Source organism: Malus sylvestris, chromosome 12, assembly GCF_916048215.2.
Source record: "Malus sylvestris chromosome 12, drMalSylv7.2, whole genome shotgun sequence".
Taxonomy (NCBI): Eukaryota; Viridiplantae; Streptophyta; class Magnoliopsida; order Rosales; family Rosaceae; genus Malus; species Malus sylvestris.
The window spans coordinates 7,141,132-7,167,981 of NC_062271.1; the positions used below are offsets into that span (position 1 = coordinate 7,141,132).

Genomic DNA, 26,850 nt, shown 5'->3' on the forward strand with positions numbered 1-26,850 from the left:
ATAAAACAAAAGTTTGGGTTTTTATCGATTGCTTCTACTTGGTATTGTTTAAATTTTAGTATAAGTTTTTTTATCAAACTTGTTCTGATATCAAACTTCTTTGTTCAATGGAATTAAGTCGTGGGATTATAAAGGCAAAAGGAATGGGGAATTAACACATAAATTCCTCAAGCCTATTCTCCACTCTCTTTCTCTCTATGCCGCACCCCACAATTAAATATAGGCCACAACACATTATTAGCACGTTCTACACGTTGTGCTAAAGAGAATTTATTCGTCTTCAATCATGAGATAATTACGTTTCAATTATTTTTTTGATTAAATTTTGATTTTTATTGAATTCATATACTTTTATTGATTCAATTTTTTTTTCTGGTGTTAAAAGTGATACAAGTTTTGAAGATGGAAAGCCGAAACCTGAAGAAAGAATTCCTACAAACCTGTTCACAATATTCATCATGCAATCTAGGTTTTTTCAGCCTTGATTGCATGAACCTTCACCATAATGCATGACCCAACTTTACGATTTACAAATTTTAGATTCTACATAAATTGTTTATGCATTGTATCCATAATTTTGCCATTATGTGAATTGAATATGTGTGAATAAGCAAGAAAAAGAAAGAAGAAAACCCTAGGACTCGATTGGGCCTAGAAACATGGATATATATGTTTTAGATTTGGACCGAACCTATGAGAGCCTAGTGCTTAAGCATCAAGCTAGCGCTGGACCTCTGTCTAAGCCATGGCTTAAAGCCCACGGCTTCACCAAGCCGCCAAGCCCAGTTGAGCAGAGCTGTTCCTAGTTCCAGTTCACGGAACGACGTCGTTTACATCGTCTCTTTCCTCTAACCCTCTGCACCTTGACGGAATCGAGTACTGCGCCCGCAACCGCACTCATCACTAAATCTCAATGATTGCAGGACAATGGTGATGCCAGAATTTTGTCCACCACCATGAATCTTGATGATTGAGATCAAAATTTCAGATCGAAACACTCCGCCGGATTTCTTTAGGCACCCATTGTGCTTCCTGGAGCCTCTCAGCCGTCTTCCGCTGTCTCACCTTTTGAGATTCCACGACGACGACCTCAGCCTTGACCTCTGTGATCCATGCTCATCGTCATCCCTTTTGATGCCATTAGCCTCCATCGTTTCCCGATAAAACCTTTACCCATCGCAGATGGGCTCGGATCTCAGGCCCCAGAGGCCTTGGACCTGTATTACTCTAGGCCCACACCTAACAAACAGCCCTAGCTTTGAGCATAGAACCTCACGGCCCATTTTTATTTATTTATTTATTTAAAAGAAACCTATTACATCAGCAACCTCTCTAGCAGCCTATTCTGGGCTTGGGCTCACTCTTTTATTTTTTGGCTTTTAGCCTTTTTTTTTTCCCAGTTGGACCTACAGTCCAATTCGTGTGAAAAAAAAAAATTGTTTTCTTTTTTTGGGCCTAATTACTTTAGCCTATATGAAACCTTGAACCCTATATATCGGGATTTGGTTTTCAATTTTTCTTTCTTAGCCCATATTTGGGCCTTGATTCTGTTAACCCAAGTTTTTTCATTGGCCTGCAGCCCAGCCGATTAAAATAATATTTTTGGACTTGAAACTCCATTCTTTTAGGGTCGTTTTCCTTGAACTTTCACACAAAGTGTCTCGAAGTTACCCATTATTAATATATTTGTTTTCTCGTGCTTTATATATTTTGGTCTTGTATATATAACATTGTTTGTAGGTTTTATGAACCTGAAGTTCATACTTCCGAACTCGAAGTTTCGGAAAAATGCCATAGAAACCTAAAGATTCTTAACATACAACACTCATATTGAGACTTGAAGTTCTCCATGCTTAAATCCGTTTAAACCAAACCATGTCTTAGAACTTGAATGTTCTAACTTTGATGTTTATCGAAATTTTATTTCCTAAAACACCAATCACATTCTTGTTTCCGCCATTCAGCGTATTGTTGAACCATAACAAGTTTGACTTCCATAATTTGGAAGTTTCGAATAAGAAAACTACTTTATGTGGATACAAGACGTCACACCCCGCTTTACTATGACTAATTACGAAATCATTGTAGCCAATTATGGTGTGGAAGAGTTGAATAAACATATGCCATGATCTTTATTCGAAGACTTATGCCTGAAGCATATCAAATAGAAGTACCTTACTGATGAGGACTCCATTGCTCTTTGACTCGTTATGGACCATTTCAAATCATACAAAGGTGAATTCTTTCCATTAGCAAAGCATGAATAAAACCTTTTTACGTATGAATAGGTACAATTCTGAAGTTTATATCCTATTGAATTTTGATTGGAAGAAAAAAAAATTATCGTCCTTCTATATCTAAATTACTCCTGAAGCAACAGTATATAGAGCAGAAGTTTACCAAATTCTCGGATCTGATTTCTACCACTCATGAGAGAATGGTACCCCGACAATTCAGCTGGGAGGTGTCAAATGATATAGGCCTAGTTTTGGCTGGAGTCTACTGAATGGTGGTGCCTTTCTTCGACAAGGATACATCGACAAGCATGCTCTGCTTCAGCAGAGGTGTACCAAAAGGCATGCTCTGTTTTGGCAGAAGTATATCGAACTGTATTGCTATGCTTCGGCAGAGGCTACTGAATAGACCCCTACAGTTTTGGCTGAAGCCTACCAAACCCAAGTCTCGGTTTGTCTTTCTCTTATACAATCTAATTTCAAATTTGTTTTACAATCTATGTTAGAATCTGGGCTTGCCGGGCTTGCCAAGAGGTGATATCACGCCTAAATCATGATCATTCACACCTAAAACTTTAAGAATAAGGGATAATATCCTTGAACCTCAATCTTGCAGAATCTAATTCAGTTTTGATGAAATAGATCATTGGTCATGCACTTGTCTTTACTTTTACCAATGTTGTTAAAGAGTACCATTCCCGTAGTCAATCTATGAGACTAATTTTTCTCCACCTAACTTACTTGGAAGAGCGAAATTTGACATGGAATGCCGTATTGGTTGAACCCCCTTGTATTTTTGGTTTACTTTGTGAATAATTTATTTTGTTCTTGGATTTAAGATTGGTGTTTGGATGTCATTATTATTCTCAAAATAAGAATTAATTAACGAAATTTACCACATGTGACTACAATTAACTCATGCTTAGGTATGTTTTGTGGGGAAGTTAGTAGTTTGGTTCTATGCTAACTTTATACCTAATCATCCCCTGACAACCTTTCAGGCTTATCCAACCTGATTGTAGAGCATGGCACTGTCTTATATTGTCCAATGGTACTAATTTTACCATAAAGGGAAGCCTTATACTCACTTCATTCTGGAAGAATGTCCTTTTTTAGCTTTAAGGATATTCGAGAGTATTATTATCATATTGAAACCAATGTAGAAAATGGAGTAAAATTCCTTGGCATATTACCATATTGCACTTCCTGTGAGTATAGCCAGAGGCATATTCTAGAGAAGATAGAATGCTTAATGAGTGGATTACACACATTCATGCTCACTATGTGGTCGGCCAGAAGCTCGCGATTCCAAAGGAATTTTCACTATGGATGTACATTTAGGATATCTAGGATGATCCGCGATATGCTGTTTTGGGCATCCTTTTACCATAAGTAAAGACATCATACCTGGACACGTACTATACCTTGCACCTTCCATCTTTTCTACAAAGGATTCTAAGGCGACATTTGTGGACTGATTCAACCACCCTGCGGACCATTCAGATACTTTATGGTATTGGTTGATGCTTCTACACGTTGGTCACACGTGTGGCTGTTGTCCACAAGCTACATTCTCCACATTGGTGGTTCAGATTAACAAGTTCAGGGCTCACCACCCTGATTATCTGATCAAACCTATTTGATTAGATATGTTGGAGAATTTACATCAAAAAATTTTGATAGAAATTACATGTCGGTTGGGTTTTGAAGTTGAACTTCATTCCCATGTTCATACCCAGAACAGCTCAGCAGAAGCATTCATTAAATGCCTTCAAATGATTATGAGATCGATTGGTCATACGTACCAAGTTATCGATCTCTGCTTGGGGCGATGTAATATTGCAAACAACCATGTTGGTCCACCTGAGGCCCGTCATGACCCAACCTTATAAAGCGTGTGTTAGTTGATTACCAAATACGAAGCCCACAAATTGCATCTAGGCGTCTTTGGTTATGTGGTCTATGTGCCATTTTGTAGGTACAAAAAGAACAAAAAGGGTCATCGGGAAGGATGGAAATCTATGTCAGTTATGATTCTCCTTCTAATATTCATTAGTAAGAACCTTTGACAGGCGATCTCTTTACCTCTCGTTTTGCGAATTGTCACTTTTATGAGACAGTCTTCTGGCCATTAAGGGGAGATAAGAACGTCAACGTTCCTATAAGAACGATGTGAATTATCGTGGACATCCTCACTATGTCTCATCTCAATCTCAATCTAGATCGTCAGAGTATAACTAGACACTTCCTATGATCTAGCAAAAGTGACAAGGTCACGTATACCAGCTGCAATTGTGCCTGCAAAGATATGTACACAATGTACAACGGCCATTCATCCCAAAACCAGGAACGCCACTAATGTGGTTGATCCTCGTACATTGGAGGCTAGCCAATCAATCTATCTTATGCCAGAAGCGTGATAGATCACTCAGTTCGAGGATTCACTTCCCAAAAAATGAAGGAATGTGGCACGAACAAATCCACCTATCGATCGTTGTCTCAATCCTTTTCATCTCATGAGTTTAATTCCGGATTACTCCCAAGACATGAAGTTTTTGGTCTAGTATACTAGTTTAGATGAGATATGGAATTGGAATGAGATTATCGTAGATGATGTTTCATTTATATGGTAACTACCGACATAAATGAAAAATGACGATAACGAACCACGTTTTGTTGATTAATGTCAACGTAGAACTGATTGGTCAACTAGAAGAATCAGTCTATGACGAATGAGATGAATGAATAATACGATTAAAGCCTTATGGCCCAAGGCTTCTCTCATACTCCATGTGATTTATTGCAGCATTACAAACGTGGTTGTAGTATCTCTGGATCCTGATACGAAACCTACATGGAGTTTCCAAAGGACTTACATGTATTAATTCAAATAGTTTTAGACCACAAGAACACCCTTTCGATTCTGATAAGGTTTTCACTTTATAGATGCAGAATTATCCGGGCAAATATGGTATACCTTCTAAGTGAATATTTGATCAATTAGGGATATATGCCCATGCGTGTACAAAATCCAATATTGCTAGAGATGAGAAAACTGACTCACAACTAAATTCAAACTTTAAGATGAATGATCTTGGAAAAACTCGACATTACCTCGACTTGAAGTTTTGAGATAGTTATTCTAGTCCAACATTTGAACTAGACCCAGAAGGTGTTACGTTCGAGTATACCCTGATTGTATGTACATTAGATGCAAATGAGACCTTTACGGAGGGTATGGAGCATAAGGTTCCATATTGGAACATGAGGCAACCATATCTAAGTACCATTGGTGTTTGTTGTACTTATCTCAATGCACTAGAATCAGACATCTTATATGTTGATAATCCTTTGGCATAAATCAGCACTACGCATACACGCCACCACTGAATTTGGTGTTAAAGACATTTTTCCGTTACTACGGCTTTGGGCTTATCTATTCCTCTGCATCTCAGAATAGATCACACCTCATTGATCTTCATAATGATGCCTACCTTATGGGATTCGTTGAATCAGACCATTTGTTTGACCGCATAAGGTACATTCCCACATGGTTATGTCTTTACCAATAAGGAACACCGCAATATCTTGGAGGTCCGTGATATAGACATTTTGTTGCAAAACCTTTGAATCGTTCCAAGACTCACTGTATCTTATCACGTAAGAGATATGGTCGAGAATTCTTGTTGAGCATATTCAAAATCCTTGTATTTTCATCCATCGTTGAGTCCCAGCAACAGTTCATGAAGACAACGTTGTATATATCGACCAGATCATGATACATCCTAGCAAGTTAACACCAAGCATATTGTGTCTATATCAGCATGAGCATCAGAAGATTGAAGTCAAGCGATCCGATCCCAAACAACCTTGCCGACCTTTACACGACGTCACTGCCAAAGTCTACCTTCCAGAAGCTTGTCCGAGGAATTGGTATGCGTAACTTTCTCACTTGCGATGCTTGTAGTTTCATTTGGAAGTTTTGTCAAACTCATGGGGAGTATCCAGAAGTATACTCACTTGACCTTGATGTACTTTTTTCTCGATGATTATGAGCATTTTTCCCATTTGGTATTTGTTACCTGGCTAGGTTTTGACAAGGCACCCATCCTGGGTTGGTCATACCCTTGTGTACATCCTAGTTGAGTCCCGAAGACATATGGTTTTGACTTAATGCAATTTCTTACTTTTCTCCTTTGACTATGGGCTTTTGTCCCACCTTGGGTTTTGCCATAGCAAGGTTTTATGAGTTTTACCACCCATGCATTCTTCCGTTTGTTTCGAGACTCACATTCACTACTTGTGCCGACTAGACGAGACTACTTCATCAACTGCTTCTACATTTGCCTAAATCCTAAGTAGAGATAGAATAGGAATCCTTTGCGATCTAGAAGATCTTTCCTAATTGACTTTGTATTACTTGGAGAGCAAGTTTCTCTCCTCCCTATTACTATAAATAAAGAAACAAAGACTGGGGAATTAACACACAAATTCCTTAAGCCTATTCTCCACTCTCTTTGTCTCTATGCTGCACCCCTTAGTTAAATATAGGCCATAACAATAACTTTATGAAATGAAAAAAAAAATTAAATTTTAATGAAAGGGCCTTAAATTTTAATAAAAATGACAAAAGAACTTAAATTTTAATAAAAATAACACAATTTTAAAATTAAAAAAAAATCTAAAACGCAAATCCATTACAGACACTGTTTATAAACTTAACAGTAGTACACTATTTTAGAAACTGAATGGTAGTATACTATTTATGAAACTAAACACTATTTATGAAACTGACCGGTACTACACTATTTATGAAACTAAATTTTCATAAAAAATGCTTAGTTATTGGGTCATGTTTCATACATAGTGTATAGTAATTGGTCAATTTCATAAATAGTGTCTCATTCTTGGTCCAGTTTCATAAATAGTGCATTCTCCAGTTTCATATATAGTGTATAGTAATTGGTTCACTTTCATAATTAGTGCCCCAGAACAACAACCACTCCAAATTTCTTCCCTCCTCAACAGTGGTGCCTTAAAATCAAGTCCCCTTGACATTAATGGCTATATTCTCATGCCCACAAGCCTGGATCATTCTCATGAGGATGAGGAGGAGATGATGCAAAAGCAAATGCAAATGTTGTGCCCTACAAACACAACACTTTTAATAAAAAAAAAGTTAGGCACAATGGAGTGAGGTACAAGGAGTGCCTCAAGAACCATGCAGCAGCCATATAAGGGAATGTTGTAGATGGTTGTGGTGAATTTATGCCCAATGGAGAAGAGGGCACCATCGAAGCCTTCAAGGGCCTCAACTGCTCTGTCTACAACTGCCACAAAAACTTCCATAGAAAAGACGTTGAAGGTGAGCAGCAGTAGGAGCAATTTTCCTCTGGGGATCATAATTTCCATCAACCATCAATAAGGCGATTAGAGCTGGGAGCAGGAAATTCATATTAAATCATGGAAGATGAGGAGACATCACAAGAGTTTAGTAGCACCACACCAATACCCACACCAACACCAAATGATAATGTCTAACTACAACATGGGGATATGAATGGTGGGGTCCATCCCTTTAGATCAATCTGATGAGTATGAAGACCATCATCGTCATTGTCACGGTGGCGAATCATGTATTGATGCAGGTGTATGGAAATCGCAAGCTTTGTTGATCTTCAACTTCATTTTCTTGAATCAATAAGACTTTGAGGTCCGTTTGGATGTTCGGAAATTGGAGATTGAAACAGAGTTGAATTCTAAGAGATTTGAAGAGAGATGGACCTTTGTGCGCTTGTTAGGTATGTTTTTATTTTCATTTTCTTTCTCTTGTCCTTATCATCAAATAAAGTTAGTGGGTGGTTTTTGGGTAAAACTCAAAGTTTTGAAGCCCTTTTCATTAGATTTCCGTTTTTTCCCCTCAGATTCTTACCGGTTTACAAAACCCTAGTCCATGCTTCAAATATTTTTTTTTTGTTTATTGACATATATTTAATTCACATAATTGTAATATTATTAATATAATGCATAAACAATTTATGTAAGTTGGTCATGTAATATGGTGAAGGTTCATGCAATCACCGATGAAAAAATATCTAGATAAACGCTGTTATTTTGGAAGAACCTATATTGCGTGGTGAATATTGTGAACGGGTATGTAGGAGTTCTTTGTTCAAATTTCGGCTTTCAATCTTCAAAGCTTGTATCATGTTCAACACAAGAAAAATAAATTGAATCAATAAAAATATATAAATCCAATAAAATAAAAATTAATCAATTAAGAATAATTGAAACGTAATACTCCCCTAATTGAAGATGAATAAATTCTCTTTCGCGTAGCATCAAGAGCTTGTTGATAACATGTTGTGGCCTATATTTAATTGAGGAGTGCGACATGGAGACAAAAAGAGTGGAGAATAGGCTTGAGGAATTATGTGTTATTCCCCAGCCCGTGTGCCTTTATTTATAGTAATAAGAATGAAAGAAACTTGTTGTCTAAGTAATACAAAGTCTATTAGGAAAGATCTTCTAAATCCCAAATGATTCCTAATCTATCTCTACGTAGGATTTACACAATCAAAATATGTATTAGAACGTATGTCACAACAACTATGGCGCCAATTGATCCTACTATTAAGTGACATTTTCCTTTATTTTGCCTGTTTAAGCATACAAAGTATTAAAGACAATCACAGTCCCTAAAGGTTCCTTTTCGGATAGTCAATGTCCTGTTGACTTTTTAAACGACTTGGAACTTTGTTGAAGGACTAAGTGACTATGGAAGACAATTCTCCTTGCCCTAATCTCGTTTAGGACATTTCTTCTATATCTTAAATCCTATGGAGTCATTCAATATATTATCTCTATAATATAAAGCCAAAACTCATGACTTAATTAATCTTGCCCTCTTATTAATTAATTAAAATGGAGTTATTACATAATATCCAATTTACGAAAGGATAGTGTTGGGCCCAACCATACCTACGTTCCTTGATAGACTTCTTCTCCTGTTGATAGCCAACACGTGGCCTTGAGTTGACATATGGACAGACTTGTCTTTGGAGCTATGTGCCAGAAATTTTTTAGGCCCACCAATTTAGCCTTGGTAGTCGGAAAGTAATTTAGGTTCTGCACTCACCTCTTTCTGTCAGTAAAGACCAGTCGTTTGTTGGTGGCCATCTTTCGTCATTACAGTAGTGCTCTGTCTATTGAATGTTGGGCTGGCTTATAGGCTCAATGTCTTGATCCTCTCACCATGTATGGCCTTTTCCCATCATTTAAGCCCAAAATAACTATGTATTTTCTAATGAATCTGAAAGGACCCTGTGTTAGCAATATGTTCTAACAATTGCATATAAAAAGTTTCTATCATCATATTGTTGGAGCAATTTCAAAAAATATGAAAATAATAAGACAAAATGGTTGACTAATTAATTAAATTTGTTGGATTACGATTGAAATTTAGTGAAATAGTTTAAATTAAATATATTGATGTTTAGACATCTTAAATGACTCCTAAAATTGCTTTGAATTAGTCAAACTCATAGGGCAAGAACCTATCGGGTTTACTTTAAGAGGATAAAATTTGTTTAACATAATAGAGGTATTCATCAATTTACCCCTTGAATTTGTAAGGATTGGCTAATTTCCCTCTTCAACTTTAATTTTGGCCAATTTCCCCCATCAACTCTCATAATTAGTCAATTTGCATCCTACTGTTAATTTTTTTAATTTTTCATCTATTCTTCCATTAAGTAGGTATCTGCATAACTGCCTTTAAAAGGCAAAAAAGTCATTTTCCCTACACCTATCTTCTTCCTTTTCTTCGAACTTTCACTTCTTCTTCATTTTCTCCAAGCCGAGGCTGTGACTACCGCCAACGCCTCCCTCCTCCGCTATTTGCAGCCCAGTCCATTTGATATGATGCTTTTGCAGTTTGCTGAGGAGGTAGACGAGGTCGAGGGAGGAAGTTACTTGATAGTGAAGTAATATTTTGGCACATAACAAGTAGTTTGTAATAGTTCCAATTTAAATAATTTATCTCCCATTCCGTTATTTTTAACATACTACGTAAATACCAAAATTTTGAAACTCTCGTATTTAATATCCCATAGCAATTCAATATGTTGCTTGTTTAGTTTTAAAGGCAAATACGTTTTTTATTTTTAGAATGACTTGGACTTTTACATTATGCCTTATAAGTATTGAGCCACATGCCTTAAACTTCAACTCCATTAAATACATTATTCTCTCAGAAAATTAAAAGTTACTCATTCTTCGAAGCATGGCCGGAATAAACATCTTTCCAATTGTGGTAGTTTTGTTTTTGGTGAGTAACACATTTCCAATGTTGGAGGCAATAGATGAGAAGGCATTAGCTGAGTGCAAAAAACATTTCTCCATAAAGTATGCACACGATGCATACAACTACATTTTTCACAGACAACCGATTAGTGACAAAAGTTGTCGGGCTATTGTGGTGGTGGGAAAAAAATGTCATGATATATTTTTGGACTGGACTCTTGGGGGAAGCACTGGAATAAAAAGATCTAAGGCTTTGTCAAGGGGTAAACAACTTTGGAATCATTGTGTTCTAATTACCATCGCACCTGCTTCTTCTTCCTATTAGAAGATGAACTATATTGCTCCCTAGCTAAATATGTGGTGAATATTTCATGATCTTAAATAAAATTTCCCGCCATTTTCTTTTATGGATTAAACAGTCTTCACCTTATTACTTTAAGTTCTATGGCATTAATATTTTTGTTGGTAGAATGAACATTAGTAAATTTTAAAACAACTTCCTCGCCGATTTTGAAAAATTTAAGTAATTTTACCCCAATTAGATCAATTTATAGTTTATAACTCTTATCCAGGTTTTATATTCCGTTATTGTAACAACAATCCCTATTGAGCGGTTAGGAAGATTGATAATGTCATCCAAACACCAATCTACCAATCTTAAATCTGTGAACAAAAGAAATTGTTCACAAAGTAAACCAAAATGTATCAGGGGGTTCAATGGCCTTCCATGTCAAATTTTGGTCTTCATATTATTGGAGCAATTTCAAAAAATATGAAAATAATAAGACAAAATGATATTAATTAATTTGATTAGTTGGATTACGATTGAAATTTAGTGAAATAGTTTAAATTAAATATATTGATGTTTAGACGTCTTAAATGACTCCTAAAATAGCTTCGAATTAGTCAAGCTAATAGGACAAGAACCTATCGGGTTTACTTTAAGAGGATAAAATTTATTTAACATAATATTTGCCACTGCTTACTATTAGAGGCACGTTAATTTGTTGGTAAATCTTGCTATACATGTTGTTGGATGTTAATCTTTGAAATCCCAAGCATGAATCTTAAGAGATAGAGCAGTTTTATTGCAAAATATTCTAGGTCATTTCCAATTGGACTTTTGATTCAAGATGTTATATATAGTTGTCCTTTAGTGCTACGGTCTGTGATATTCTTAAGTAAAACATTTAATGCTTTGGTCTAGTGATATTCCTAAGTAAAACGTCTAAAGTTTGATTTCTCCAAAGGCGAATTCCAACCAAATTACAATTGCTAACCCATTGTGAGGCTTAGCCTATTCCCATATCTCTTATGTAGATTCGAATGTATTAAAATAACGATGTTATATTTAGCTGTTGTAGACATGTATATTTCATTACATACAAATGATGCATCATAAAGCTCCACATGGCATATGACTCATCACAAATGAATAAGTCATCAATGACATGTGGCACAAATCAAGCAAATGGGAAGAAATCTCCTTAAAATAGGCAAGGGGCCCAAATTGCTCCCAAAACCGGAAAGAAAGTTAAAGCATCTTCACAAAACAAGCAAGAATCGAAGATTGCCCGCAAAATAAGCAAGAAAGCCCTATAATTCGGCCAAGCAGGGGAAAGTGGTTGAAATTAAGACACAAAACATGCCTAAATTCTCCCATGGACGAATCAAGACACAAATCAAAGGCTAATCCACCCAAAGGCATGGCTTTGGAAGTCTATAAATACAAGGTCCCAAGACAAGCACAAGGTCGAAAATGTCTACATTCAAGGTGGACAATTTCTACATTCAAGGCCGAAATTCTCACAAAAGGAAAACCTCTGCCAAATCCTTGAAGACTAATACGTTGCCAAATCTCTCTTCGAAGAATATTCAACGAAAGCCGAAGGTTTCTTTACACCGAAGTCGAAGCATTCTCTTGAAGAATCAACAAGCACTTGTGCCGATTCCTTCAAGACTTTGTTGTAAGCTCAAAACTTGTAATGACATTCGATTCAAGATCAAGTTGCCAAGACCTTTGAATCAATGAAATCCTACATAAACATCACCTTTGTCGCAGCCCTAAACCTAAGGTGAAGACCATCCATGCATTATTTCAAGCTCAAAACTTGAAGTAATCGTTCAACCGTTCATCCAAGATCAAGTCATCGCGACCTTTGGATTAACAACCTACGTATGTACATCAAATTTGAAAACTGAATCAGAGGAAAGTTGTAAACAAAGATTGTAACCCTACAAATTCATCAATACAAAACTACTTTGTACAAGTGTTCTTGTTTCAGTCGATACATAATTTTCGTGTTTACAAATTTGGCACGCTCAGTGGGACCATCTTTGCCTCTCATCTTGTCTTCAAATCCATAAGAAACACACATGGCATCAAGAAAAGATCAAGTTATTCCCGTAACCAACGCGAAGAACAAGAGCACCCTTGTCGCAAGTGGTGGCACTTTGGGCGTCACAACCCGAAGCAAGGCAAGAGCTCTATCTGTCGTGCATTCCACCCCTACATCAACTCTACCGGATGAACAAAAGCACCTGAGGCATGAGCATGTGATCACCCTGGCCTCACTAAGGGCACCAAGGAAAGAAAGCCCGATGAGGTACTCTGAGTCATTGACTTCCAATGCCGACTTAAGCAGTAGCTCGTATCCCGTAGCCATGCAAGTCATGATTACTGGTGCGACTTCAATCGAAAAGCAGCTGGCATAAATGAGCAAACCAATCACAAGGTTAACAAGGACTGTGTAGGAAAAAGACTTATAGATTGCTACACTTGTCAACTGTCTGGAGGCGCAGCACAACGAGAAAGCTGACCCAAATGTTGATCCACCAAAGGAGGAAACTGACGAAAATGAGGAGCCTCTGATAAACAAAGCTGAGGAGAATGTGGAGATGGACTGAGCTGTGACGCTCATGGGATATGTTTCCATTAAACAGCTGCAAGATATGATCACAAACACCATTAAAGCACAATACGAAGGAAGCTCACATGACTCCGTTCTATACGTAAAGCATTCCTCCAAGAAGATTGATGCCTTAAGGATGCCAATGGGTTATCAACCGCCTAAATTCATGCAATTCGATGAAAAAGGTAATCCTAAGCAACATATTGCTCATTTCATTGAAACCTGCAACAATGCTAGGACGGAATGAGACTACCTCGTCAAGCAGTTCATATGCTCGTTAAAAGGTAATGCCTTTGACTGGTACACTGACCTTGAGCCTAAGTCCATCAACAACTGGGACTAGCTTGAAAGGGAATTCCTCAACCGCTTCTATAACACTTGTCGCATCGTAAGCATGTTGGAGCTAACAAGTACGAAACAGTGGAATGATGAACCTATTGTCGACTACATCAATAGGTGGCGTTCATTAAGTCTAGATTGTAAAGATCAGCTTTCTGAAACCTCCATCATTGAGATGTGTGTTCAAGGCATACACTGGGGGTTCCATTACATCCTCCAAGACATAAAACTAAGAAGATTTGAGGAGCTGGCAACTCATTCCCATGACATGGAGCTGAGTATCTCCAATCATAGGAAGAATGAGCCAATCACCAACTTCAAGAAGGATAAGGTGTTCGCCCCAAAGGTAGACAAGACTGGGAAGAAGGCCGCTAAAGAAATTTTTACTGTCAATACTACCCCCATCAAGACTTCCTCTGCAACCATCAAGATCTCCTCCAAAAGCAAAGCAAAGGAGATGAAGAAATGTGAGCCTTCTCGCACCCAAGATAGGTACAAAAACACCTTGAGGGAACTGGAGCAGAAGATGTACCATTTTCTTGACTCTGACGTGGATACAATGCTAGACTACTTGTTCAAGCTACACGGCACCTTCTGCACAACCATCATTGGGGGCAAGCAACCAGAATGCACCTACATACGATGAAGAATGATGGACATTGGTGACCTACAAAAAGACAATGAAGCTAATAACACAAGCTATAAAGCGAAAGGTGGAACATGGGAGAAAGCACCGCCGCTGCAATAATAAGAAGCCCAAAATGAGCGTAAGAGCTACTAAGCCAACATACGTAGAGGAACCTATGGAGCAAGAACCGTCCACTTCCGTCTCCTTGCACGAGTACATCCCAAAGAACTTCCAACCATGCACTACCGCTGCCTATCACATGGTTGAAGTGGAGATAGAAGAGCCCTCGAAAGGCAAAGTTATTTCCATCAAGGAAGATAAGACCCTTAAACCCAAAGAAAGCTTGTCGGCACACTTTAGCATCAAGGAAGCACTATGATTCCCTAAGGAGATACGAAAAGCACTAGTAGCGGTCTTGGCGAGTCCCGACGACCACGAGGTGCAAGTAAGCAAAGATGAAGGCTTAAAGCTTTGGCCACATGTTATGCCGCCCATAACACAATCAACCTTCACTGACGAAGACTTGCTGCTAGGGTCAAAGCCTCACAACTGTCATTTCTTGGTCTCTGGATACGTGAGAGAAAACAAAATCAACCGCATGCTTATGGATGGTGGGTCGGCCACAAACATCATGCCATAGTCAACAATGACCACGATCGGAATCAAGGTGGATGAACTATCCCAAAGTCGCCTCTTAATCTAAGGTTTTAGTCAATGAGGACAAAGAGCGATGGACATGATTCGAGTGGAGATGACCATTTACGAACTCAAATCAATCACTTTATTCCACGTGATTGATGCAAGAACTTCCTACAACTTTCTCTTAGGAATGCCTTGGATCCACGAGAATGGAGTGGTGCCATCCACCCTTCACCAATGCTTAAAGTTCTACCAATAAGGAGTAAAGGTGATACATGGCAACACCAAGCCATTCATTGAAACCGAATCACATTTCACAAATGCAAAGTTCTACATGGATAAAGACATGGTGCCTAAAGCTTTTCCAAAAGAAATCAAATCCATGGGCACACCTAAGAAACAAGAGTGGCAAGTTATGCCCAAGAAACAAGAAAGGGAGGTCGTGCCATCTTTAGGCAAAAGCAACGATGAGCCTGTTAAGACTATAACAATCAAAGGGAGTGCGACGCCCTCAAAAAGACCAAACATACCCATCTTCCGATACATTCCTATGTCAAGAAAAAAGAATGGGCAATCCCCATTCGAAACTGAAACAAGCAAAGCCGACACACAGCTGCACAAGGATGATGTAAAGCTGCTCAAGATAAATGCAGTTTTACCTTTGACGCAGCTAGGCAACACTAAAGTTTCAAAACCACCACAAGGTTTCGTAAAACCCCTGCCAAAGAGGACAGAGCCAAGCTCTCTTCCAACCAAGAGGACCGAAGAAGGTTTCGATCCAAACGACTATAAACTCATGACTGAAGAAGGTTTCAATCCAAACGACTACAAACTCATGACCGAAGAAGGTTTCGATCCAAACAACTACAAATTCATGTCAAATGCTGGGTACGATTTCGCCTCCTCTTAAAATCTTAGAAAGAAGGTATCAAACACCGTCAACGACAAAGAATGTGACCACACTGAGACTCAAAAGAAGTTAAAGGAACATGGTTACGGAGTTGACAACAACAAAGCTGGACTTGGCTTCACACCAAATACACCTATGAAGATTCAAGAACAGTGAAAAACGTTAGGACTCAACACACCAGCGTAAGTGTGGAACAAAATCAAGCGGAGCCTAAACCCGCCCCTCGAACGTCAGTCTCTGATAGGCTGAATTGTTCAAAACCCAGAATCTTGGCACTTGAGCACATTGGTGGTCAAGACTTAACTTTTATCTTCAAACGGCTTAACACGCTAACACCTCAAAGCTTTGTGTTTGAAATGTTGTCAAAACCTAATAAGCAAAGTGACATAGTTAGCTTTCCTCCACGATGGTCAGCCTTGGAAAGACTTGAAGAAACCAATAAGCCTTCTAGAAAGTGAAGGACAACGCCCAAAGAAGAAAAGCTCGACCGTTTGGCAGAAAATGACGACATTCGAAGCTCGATTCCTTCAAGGATGAAACCCCAAGCAACCTTGGAAGTTGACACAAAAGGACAATTGAAGGTAACTAAGTGCACCATCATCCATACTAGATAAGAGAACAACACTAAAAAGAGATCCAAGATGTCTTCCACATCACAATCCAAGAAGACAAAGAATATGAAATCCCCAAGGAGGATGTCACTGTTGCGCCACCACAACTCGAAGATGGGGAGGGCAAGCCACGGTTGATGATCTCAAAGAGCTCAACTTTGGCACAAAAGATGAGTCGAAACCTATCTTTATAAGTACGCTGTTAAGTACGAATAAGATAGAGGAGTACTACCAACTACTATTGGAGTACAAAGACATCTTTGCTTGGACCTACAAGGAAATGCCCGACCTTGACCCTACCATCACCATGCATTGTCTTGCAGTCAAGCCTGGAACATGACTGATAAAGCAAACTCAAAGATGCTATCGATCCGAGCCCATCCCACAAATTGAGGTCGAGATTTACAAGCTAATCGAAGCAGGCTTTATTCGAGAGGTGCAATACCCTCAATGGATCACCAAGAAATTTGGACAAATATGTGTTTGCGTAGATTTCCACAACTTCAATGATGTTTGCCTGAATGATGAATTTCCCTTGCCAATCATCGAAATCATGGTAGACGCAACCACTGGCCACGAGGCACTATCACTCATAGACAAGCTCTACGAGAAATACAAATTCAAGTAACACAAGTCTTTCATGTATCATGCTCCGCTAACGGTCTTGCGAAAGCATTCAACAAAATGATGTGCAACCTTCTGAAGAAGGTAATCTGCCAAACAAAGAGAGACTAGCAAGAAAGAATAAGCGAAGCACTTTAGGCATATAGGACGACACATAGAACTCTTACCCAAGCTACACCTTATTCTCTCGTATATAGCATGGAAGTTATTCTGCCACTCAAAAGTCAATTCCCCCCACTAAGGATGGCTATACGAGAAGGCTTGACTAAAGAGGAAACAGAGAAGCTACGACTTCAAAAGTTAGAGGCACTCGACGAAAGAAGGCTCGAAGCTCAACAACACTTGGAATGTTACCAAACACGGTTATCCAAGGCATTCAACAAGAAAGTCCGCCCAAGGTCTTTCCAAACTGGAGATCTTGTCTTAGCAGTATGAAGGTCTATCATCACAACTCACCAGACAAAAAAAAAGTTCACATCAAAGTGCGATGGACCTTACGTAATACAATAGGTATACACCAACGACGCCTACTTAATCATGAAATAAGACAACTTAAAGATCAGCCTCATCAATGGTAGATTCTTGAAGCATTATTACCCTAAAACCAAACACCCAATGCTTTTCGCCTGCATAAGCCTAAACTGCACATGGCACAATGATCCTTGTCTGCATGAGCCTAAACTGCACATGGCATAACACTCCTTGTTCGCATGAGCTTAAAAGGCGGCACTCAACGCTCCTTGTTCGCATGAGCTGAAAAGGCAACACTCAATGCTCATCTCCTGCATGAGCCTAAACTGCACACGGCACAAAGCTCCTAGCCTGCATAAGCCTAAACTACACATGGCACAAAGCTCGTCGCCTGTATAAGCCTAAATTACACACGGCAAAATGCTTCTCACCCGCAAGAGCCTAAATTGCACATGGCATAAAGCTCCTTACCTGCACGAGCCTAAATTGCACACAGCACAATGCTCCTTGTTCACACGAGTTTAAAAGGCAGCAACAATGATCCTTGTTCACACAAGCTTAAAATGCAACACCCAATGTTCCTTGTTCGCACGAGCTTAAAAGACAACACCCAATGCTCTTCGCCTACACAAGCCTAAACTGCACACGGCACAATGCTCCTCACTTGCACTAGCCTAAACTACACATGGCACAATGCTCATTGCCTGCATGAGCCTAAATTACATACGGCACAATGCTTCTTGTTCGCACGAGCTTAAAAGGTGACACCCAACGCTCTTGGCCTGCAAAAGCATAAACTGTGTACAACAAAACAAAAAGAAAAATCACCATAAAAAATCCATCACTCCTTTGAACTACGTCATGACTTAAGCCTAAACTGCACATGGCACAATGATTCTTGTCTGCATGAGCCTAAACTGCACATGGCATAACACTCCTTGTTCGCATGAGCTTAAAAGGCGGCACTCAACGCTCCTTGTTCGCATGAGCTTAAAAGGCAACACTCAATGCTCCTCTCCTGCATGAGCCTAAACTGCACACGGCACAAAGCTCCTAGCCTGCATAAGCCTAAACTACACATGGCACAAAGCTCGTCGCCTGTATAAGCCTAAATTACACACGACAAAATGCTTCTCACCCGCAAGAGCCTAAATTGCACATGGCATAAAGCTCCTTACCTGCACGAGCCTAAATTGCACACAGCACAATGCTCCTTGTTCACACGAGTTTAAAAGGCAGCAACAATGATCCTTGTTCACACAAGCTTAAAATGCAACACCCAATGTTCCTTGTTCGCACGAGCTTAAAAGACAACACCCAATGCTCCTCGCCTACACAAGCCTAAACTGCACACGGCACAATGCTCCTCACTTGCACGAGCCTAAACTACACATGGCACAATGCTCATTGCCTGCATGAGCCTAAATTACATACAGCACAATGCTTCTTGTTCGCACGAGCTTAAAAGGTGACACCCAACGCTCTTGGCTTGCAAAAGCATAAACTGTGTACAGCAAAACAAAAAGAAAAATCACCATAAAAAATCCATCACTCCTTTGAACTACGTCATGACTTAATCCCTCATCAACCGAGGATACATAAGCAACTTGAAACTTTAAAACTTCAAGTACAATCACATCATCAACAAAAACACAAACACTTTGAAGAATAAAGAGCAAATTCAAGAATGTGAATACTTTATTTCTTTAAGGGAAGAATTCGGCTACAAAGCCGTATTACAAAATGAGCAAAAAAACAAAGACGGCTTTTCCAGTAGTCGACAAGGTATTATTCCAAGTCATAGCTCCGTTACAAATGCGATCACTAAGAAGCTTAAATGAAGCCAGCGGATTGTCACAAACATGGTGCGAAGGATTCAAGATAAGAATCATCGATGTACACATTTTCTTCTTCGTATTTGGTCAACCAAAATATGTCACCTCCCAAGATACTTCAAAAGAACACAACTTGAAATGCATTAAGTTGTCTTTTGCAGGAAGAGCAAGCGTCTCAGGGCTAGTCAACAGTGCACAGAGCTTCAACGTTGTTCCCCTATCTTGTGAATCGCCTTCCTTCGCAAGAATGGTGATGGTATTGCTCTTAAAACACATGAAAAATACCATGGCTGCAATAAAACAAATAAGGCAACATAAACATAAGAGTCGGGTGGCAAGAAGAAAAAAAAAATTGCTTGCAAAAGACATGTGAGACAAACCTTGTGAGCGTTGAAAGATGGCGATGACAGTCACAACGACGAAGAGAAATCAGCCACAAAGCTTGAGTAGCACAGCAAAGAAGGCAGCTACAAAACGGTCCGTCAAAGCACACTACAGTAGCAAAGAAAACCAAAATGCTACCCAATCACACTACGTAACCCCGCAGCAATTACGCAAGCAATTTCTTGCACTGCATAGCAACATCACCATAGAGGGAAAACTGCGACCAAAAGGCACTACACAGCAAAACCCCACTACAGTCTTTTGCACAGCACCACGCGGTAAAAAGTGATGCAATGCAACAAGCTCCAAGCAAGCAGCCCACAGCAGCAACAGCAAGCAGCCACGGCAACAACAAGCAGCAAGCACACAGTAAGGGTGTTTTATGACAAAAACACACACCCAATTGTCCTATAAATAGGGGTCAATTGCTTCCTAATGTTATAAGGGAGAGTACATACCAAATAAAAAAAGGAAAATCAAAAGAAGGAAGTACATTCCAACCAAAAGAATGAAGCAAATTCCAAGAAAAAAATGGCAAGTTTCAGCCAATCTGCGCAAGCATGACATTTTTTGTGATAATTCAACTTTCCAGAAGAGTTTTGATGCAAGGCCAATTGGAGAAGGAAGCTAAGAGGCTGATAATCGTTGTGTCCAAATTTCATATTTTCCCTAAAGCTAAACATTCCAGTTTTCAAAGTTAATCCCGCAAAAGTTGTTTTCCCGTCAGAACTGCGCAACTGTGGGAAAATGACAAGTTGAAGGCTTTCCTGATTTTTCCTAGTGGTGTGCGATATATGCTTGAAAAGATAAAGCTACATTTCCCATATTTTTACATAATTTTCCAGAAGAGAAAACAACCTCAAACTTCACATGCAAGTTAAATGATGTGTTTCCCAAACCAAAAGGGAAAATACCCTCTTTGGCATGGAAAAGAAAAAGGGAAAGGAAAAAAATGCAAATCCTACTTACCCAAGGACAAGCATTAAATCTTTCCTAAACCTTGAAGGAAATCACCAAAGATTTCCAACACTTTGAAGGAAATCACCCTCATTACCAAAATTAAAGGAGGTTCCTACTTAAGGAAGGAAAAACAATTTTTTTTCCTACATCCACAAGGAAAAAAATTCAAAATACACCAAATGTATTTTGTCAAAATTATGGAAAATCAATACGCACAATAAGTATGTGCCGATTTATCCATTTCCAAAATTTCTTTCAAGATCAAGCATCTATAACCCTTGAGGAAAAATTTCTTTCAAGACCAAGCCTCTACGGCCCTTGAAGAAAATTTTCATTTCTCTCAAGATCAAGCCTCAACGGCCCTTGAAAAAATGTTTCGTTCAAGATCAAGCCTCGACGGCCCTTGAAGAAATTTTTTATTTAATTCAAGACCAAGCTTCAACGATCCTTGAAGAAATATTCCACTCAAGAAATACGCTTCAACAGCCCTTGACGAAATTTATAATTTCAATTCAAGAAATACGCCTCTACGGCCCTTGAAGAAGCAAACTAATTCAAGATGAAGTCTCAACGACCCTTGAGTTAGAATATTCACATTACAGGACTTCAAAACATGTTTCCTACATGTGACAAGCACATGCCTACAATGTGCCTTGAAGTGGGGGCACTTGTAGGCATGTAAATTTCGTTGCATACAAATAATGCATCACAAAGCTCCACGTGGCATATGACTCATCACAAATGAACAAGTCCTCAATGACATGTGGCACAAATCAAGCAAAGGAAGCTCAAAAGCATTCCTAAAATGCCGCACAGGGGAAGAAATCTCCTTAAAGTCGGCAAATGGCCCAAACTGCTCCCAAAACCGAAAAGAAAGCTAAAGCATCTTCACAAAACGAGCAAGAATTGAAGATTGCTTGCAAAATAAGCAAGAAAGCCCTATAATTTGGCTAAGCAAGGGAAAGTGGCTTAAATTAAGACACAAAACATGCCTAAATTCTCCTTTGGAAAAATCAAGACACAAATCAAAGCCAAATCCACCCAAAAGCATGGCTTTGGAAGTCTATAAATACAAGGTCCCAAGACAAGCACAAGGTCGACAATGTCTACATTCAAGGTCGGCAATTTCTATATTCAGGGTGGACAATTTCTTCATTCAAGGCCAAAATTCTCACAAAAGGATAACCTCTACCGAATCTTTGAAGACTAATACGTTGTCAAAGTTCTCTTCGAAGAACATTCAACCAAAGCCAAAGCTTTCTTTCGACTGAAGCCAAAGCATTCCCTTGACGAATCAACAAGCACTTGTGTTGATTCCTTCAAGACTTTGTTGCAAGCTCAAAACTTATAATGACATTCGATTCAAGATCAAGTCGCCAAGACCCTTGAATCAACGAAATCCTACATCAATATCACCTTTGTTGAAGCCCTAAACCTAAGGTGAAGACCATCCACGCATTGTTTAAAGCTCAAAACTTGAAGCAATCGTTCAACCGTTCGACTGAGATCAAGTCATCGCAACCCTTGGATCCACAACCTACGAATCTACATCAAATTTGAAGACTGAATTAGAGGAAAGTTGTATATAGAGATTGTAACCCTACAAATTCATCAATACAAATCTACTTTGTACATGTGTTATTGTTTCATTCGATACAGAATTTTCGTGTTTACATTGTACATACAAAATTCGTGAAATCTATTCATTTCACACTTAAGCTCTTGTAATCAATGAACCTCAGCATACTCCTGGTTCATGAAATCTATTCATTTCACACTTATTCATATCTTGATTTTTTTTTTTTTTATATTGTGCATGTAGTCTGAATAAACAAAAACAAGTTTCTAAAAAGGGTGCTCATTTCACACTTTCGTGTTTAGAAAGTTAGGTTGATATAATATTTGTTCTAAAATGAGTTTCTAAAAAAGGTGCTCATTTACTTATTTTATTGTATTTCAGCAATTCTTCACTTATTAATAAATTTCATAATCATATTACTTTGTCATTATCATATAAAACTAAAAAAGCTTTTGCTTTTTCATTGCAAAAATTACTCGATAGTGAAGTAATATAATGGCACATAACAAGTAGTTTGTAATAGTTCCTATTTAAATAATTTATCTCTCATTCTGTTATTTTTAACATACTACGTAAATACCAAAATTTGAAACTCTCGTATTTACTATCCCATAGCAATTCAGTATGTTGCTTATTTAGTTTTAAAGGCAAATACGTTTTTTTATTTTTAGAATGACTCATACTTTCACCTATTCCTTATAAGTATTGAGCCACATGCCTTAAACTTCAACTCCATCAAATACATCATTCTCTGAGAAAATTAAAAGTTACTCATTCTTCAAAGTATGGCCGGAATAAACATATTTCCAATTGTGGTAGTTTTGTTTTTGGTGAGTAACACATTTCCGATGTTGGAGGCAATAGATGAGAAGGCTTTAGCTGAGTGCAAAAAACATTTCTCCATAAAGTATGCACACGATGCATACAACTACATTTTTCATGGACAACCAATTAGTGACAAAAGTTGTCGAGCTATTGTGGCGGTGGGAAAAAAATGTCATGATATTTTTTTGAACTGGACTCTTGGGGGGAGCATTGGAATAAGAAGATCTAAGGCTTTGGTAAGGGGTAAACAACTTTGGAATCATTGTGTTATGACTACCGTCGCACCTGCTTCTTCTTCCTGTTAGAAGATGAACTATATTGCTCCCTAGCTAAATATGTGTTGAATATTTCATGATCTTAAATAAAATTTCAGGCCATTTTCTTTTATGGATTAAATTGACTTCACCTTATTACTTTAACTTCTAAGGCATTGATATTTTTGTTGGTAGAATGAACATTAGTAAATATTAAAACAGCTTCGTCGCCGATTTTGAAAAATTCGAGCAATTTTACCCCAATTAGATCAATTTATACTTTTTAACCCTTATCCAAGTTTTATATTCCGTTATTGTAACAACAATCCCTACTGAGCGGTTAGAAAGATTAATAATGTCACCCAAACATCAATCTTAAATCCGAGAACAAAAGAAATTGTTCACAAAGTCAACCAAAATGTACCAGGGGGTTCAGCTAATGTGGCCTTTCATGTGAAATTTGAGTTTTCACAATGTGTTGGGTGGAGTAAAATTAGCCTCACAAATTAACGGGAATGATACTCCTCAATAACATTGGTAGAGGCACAGACATATGCATACCAATGATTTATTCTATCAAAACGAAAGTAGATTCTTCAGGGTTGAGGTTTAGGAATACTATCATTTATTCATAAAGTTTTTAGATTTTAAGTACTAGGGATCACGCATACTGTGATGCCATCTCTTGGCAAGCCCTGATTCTACCATATGTTGTAAAACAAACTCAAAATTGGGATGTGAGAGAGACAGACCCAGACTTGGTTTTGAAAGGTTCCAGCAGAAGTTGGAGGGGTTTTTTTGGTATGCCTCTGCTGAAGCATAGCAGATATTTCGATGGGCCCCAGCCGAGATTGGGTATCACGATTCAGTAGACTGTAGCTGAAGTTGAGTTTATAGTGTTTGGTACCTCCCAATCGATCACTTTGGTACATTTCTCTCACAGGTGTGTAGTAATCAGATCCAAATATTTGGTAAACTTCTGGTCTCTATATTGTTGCTTCAAGAGCAATTTAGAGACATGGAAGGACGAGAAAGATTTTCTTTCAGTCAAAATTTGATCGAATATAAACTTCAAAATTGTACCTAATCTTGGACGTAAAAGTTTCAATCATGTCTTGCTTCACATGATTGAAATGGTATGTAGGAGTGAGTTAAAGTGCCATGAAATCCTTATTTAGTAAGGCACTTCCATTTGATCTGCTTTACGAATAAATCTTCGAATGAAGATCATGGCGAAGGCTTATTCAGCTCTTACACACCATAATTGGCTATAATTACTTTGCAACTAGTCATAGTCAAGTAAAGTGTCATGTCTTGTATCCACATAAAATAGTTTCTCTTCGAAACTTCCAAATTAGCGAAGTCGAACTTGTTACGGTTCGACAATTCACGGAAGGTGAAAATAAGAATGTGATTGGTCCTTTAGGAAATAAAATCTCCATGAGCTTCAAAGTTAGAACTTTCGAGTTCTAAGATATGGTTTGTTTTAAACGGATTTGGGTATGGCGAACTTCGAGTCTCAACATGACTGTTGCGTGTTAAGAAAGTTCAAGTTTCTATGGCATTTTTCTGAAACTTCGGGTTTGAAATTATGAACTTCTAGTTCACAGTACCTGCAAACAAACGCAATATATACAGGACAAAAATATATAACTTAATTGAAAACAATATAATAGTAGTGGGTAGCTTCGGGACCCTTTATATGAAAGTATATGGAAACGACCCTAAGTGTTGGAGCTTCAGGTCCAATAAATTATTAATTTAATTGACTAGGCTGTGGACCAACAATTAGAAAATATAGCCTAAAATGAGGCTAGGCCGTAGACATCCTACTAATTTGGTGTGGGCTAGAAACAAAACGGGCCAAGAAAATAATTTGGCTGGGCTGAGAAAAATGACAGTGGCAGCCCAACAAGGAATTGTTGGCTCCTGTTAAAAGTCAAGACTTTGCAGCCACTGGGCTGCTGTGGGCTTGAAAGGCTACTGTAGGCAGCCCATTAGAGCATCTGCAAACATCATGTGGCAGTGAAGGAAGAGCCGAGGGAAACGGGCCCATAAACAAGTTTCAGGCTTGGGAAGGAGATGTGGGCTGGGCTTCAGGAGCTTCGGTAGCAAATGGCCGAAAAACTGCAGGAAGATCCAGCCAACGTCTGCCAAATTGCAGTGCGCCGGCGATGGCAACTCCCAGATGCACGGGGTTGTTCAATTTCGAAATAGAAAAGAGGTGGTGAGGAGGACCAAAACCCGATGAGATTCACAGGGGAATCTTAACGAATAGTCGAGAATTGTTTGGGAAATCTTCGAAATGATTTTCTTGTGGCTCTGGATATCGAGGCAGGAACAGCTTGGCTCCTTAGGAGCTCGGCTAGTGCGGCTCAGCATGGCTTAGTTCCAGCGGCTCAGCCGTATTTTCCCTTCTTTTTTTCCTCAAATTTTTAGGGTTTACAAAATGCTTCAATATTTTTTTTTTTTCGTTTATTCACACATATTCAATTCACATAATTGTAATATTATGAATATAATGTATAAACAATTTGTGTAGAATCTAAAATTCGTAAAACGTAAGTTGGGTCATGTAATATGGTGAAGGTTCATGCAATCATGATTGAAAAATATCCAATTAAACATTGTTATTTTGGAAAACTTGTATTACGTGATGAATATTGTGAATGAGTATGTATGAGTTTTTTCTTCAGATTTCGGCTTTCAATCTTCAAAGCTTGTATCACGTTCACACAAGAAAAAAAAAATGTGAACCAACAAAAGTATATAAATCCAATAAAATAAAAAATTAATCAACTAAGAATAATTGAAACATAATACTCCCCTAATTGAAAACGAATAAATTATCTTTAGCGTTGCGTTAAGAGCTCACTGATAACATGTTGTGGCCTATATTTAATTGAGGGGTGCGGCATGGAGAGAAAGAGAGTGGAGAATAGGCTTGAGGAATTGTGTGTTATTCTCCAGCCCTTATGCCTTTATTTATAGTAGGGTTGGGAAAAATTCCCGAAATTCCCAAACCAAACCGAAAAAATCCCAAACCCAAACCGATAAATCCCAAACCGAAACTATCCCGAACTTTGGTAATCCCGTACCGAAAAATACCGAAAAATTCGGTATGGGATTTGTTTTCAAAATTCATTTCTTCGGTATTCCCGAAGTCCCGAAATCTTCTTTAGCTTTTGCCTTTGGTTCCTACTTTCCAGCGCTACATCTGCAAAGAACAATGAAAAAATAAAATAAAAAGCAGAGCCTTTCGGTTCCACTAGCAAAGGCACAAAAATAAAATAATATGGAAAAGGCATGTGATGGTGATGCCTTGTCGGTTTGGGAGAAAA

At 38.4% G+C, this 26,850-nt stretch overlaps 1 pseudogene; it reads left to right on the plus strand.

Moving 5' to 3' along the window:
• Positions 1-1,182: 1,182 nt before the first annotated feature.
• Positions 1,183-7,938, plus strand: LOC126592109 (zinc-finger homeodomain protein 3-like; annotated as a pseudogene).
• The last annotated feature ends 18,912 nt before the right edge of the window (positions 7,939-26,850 follow it).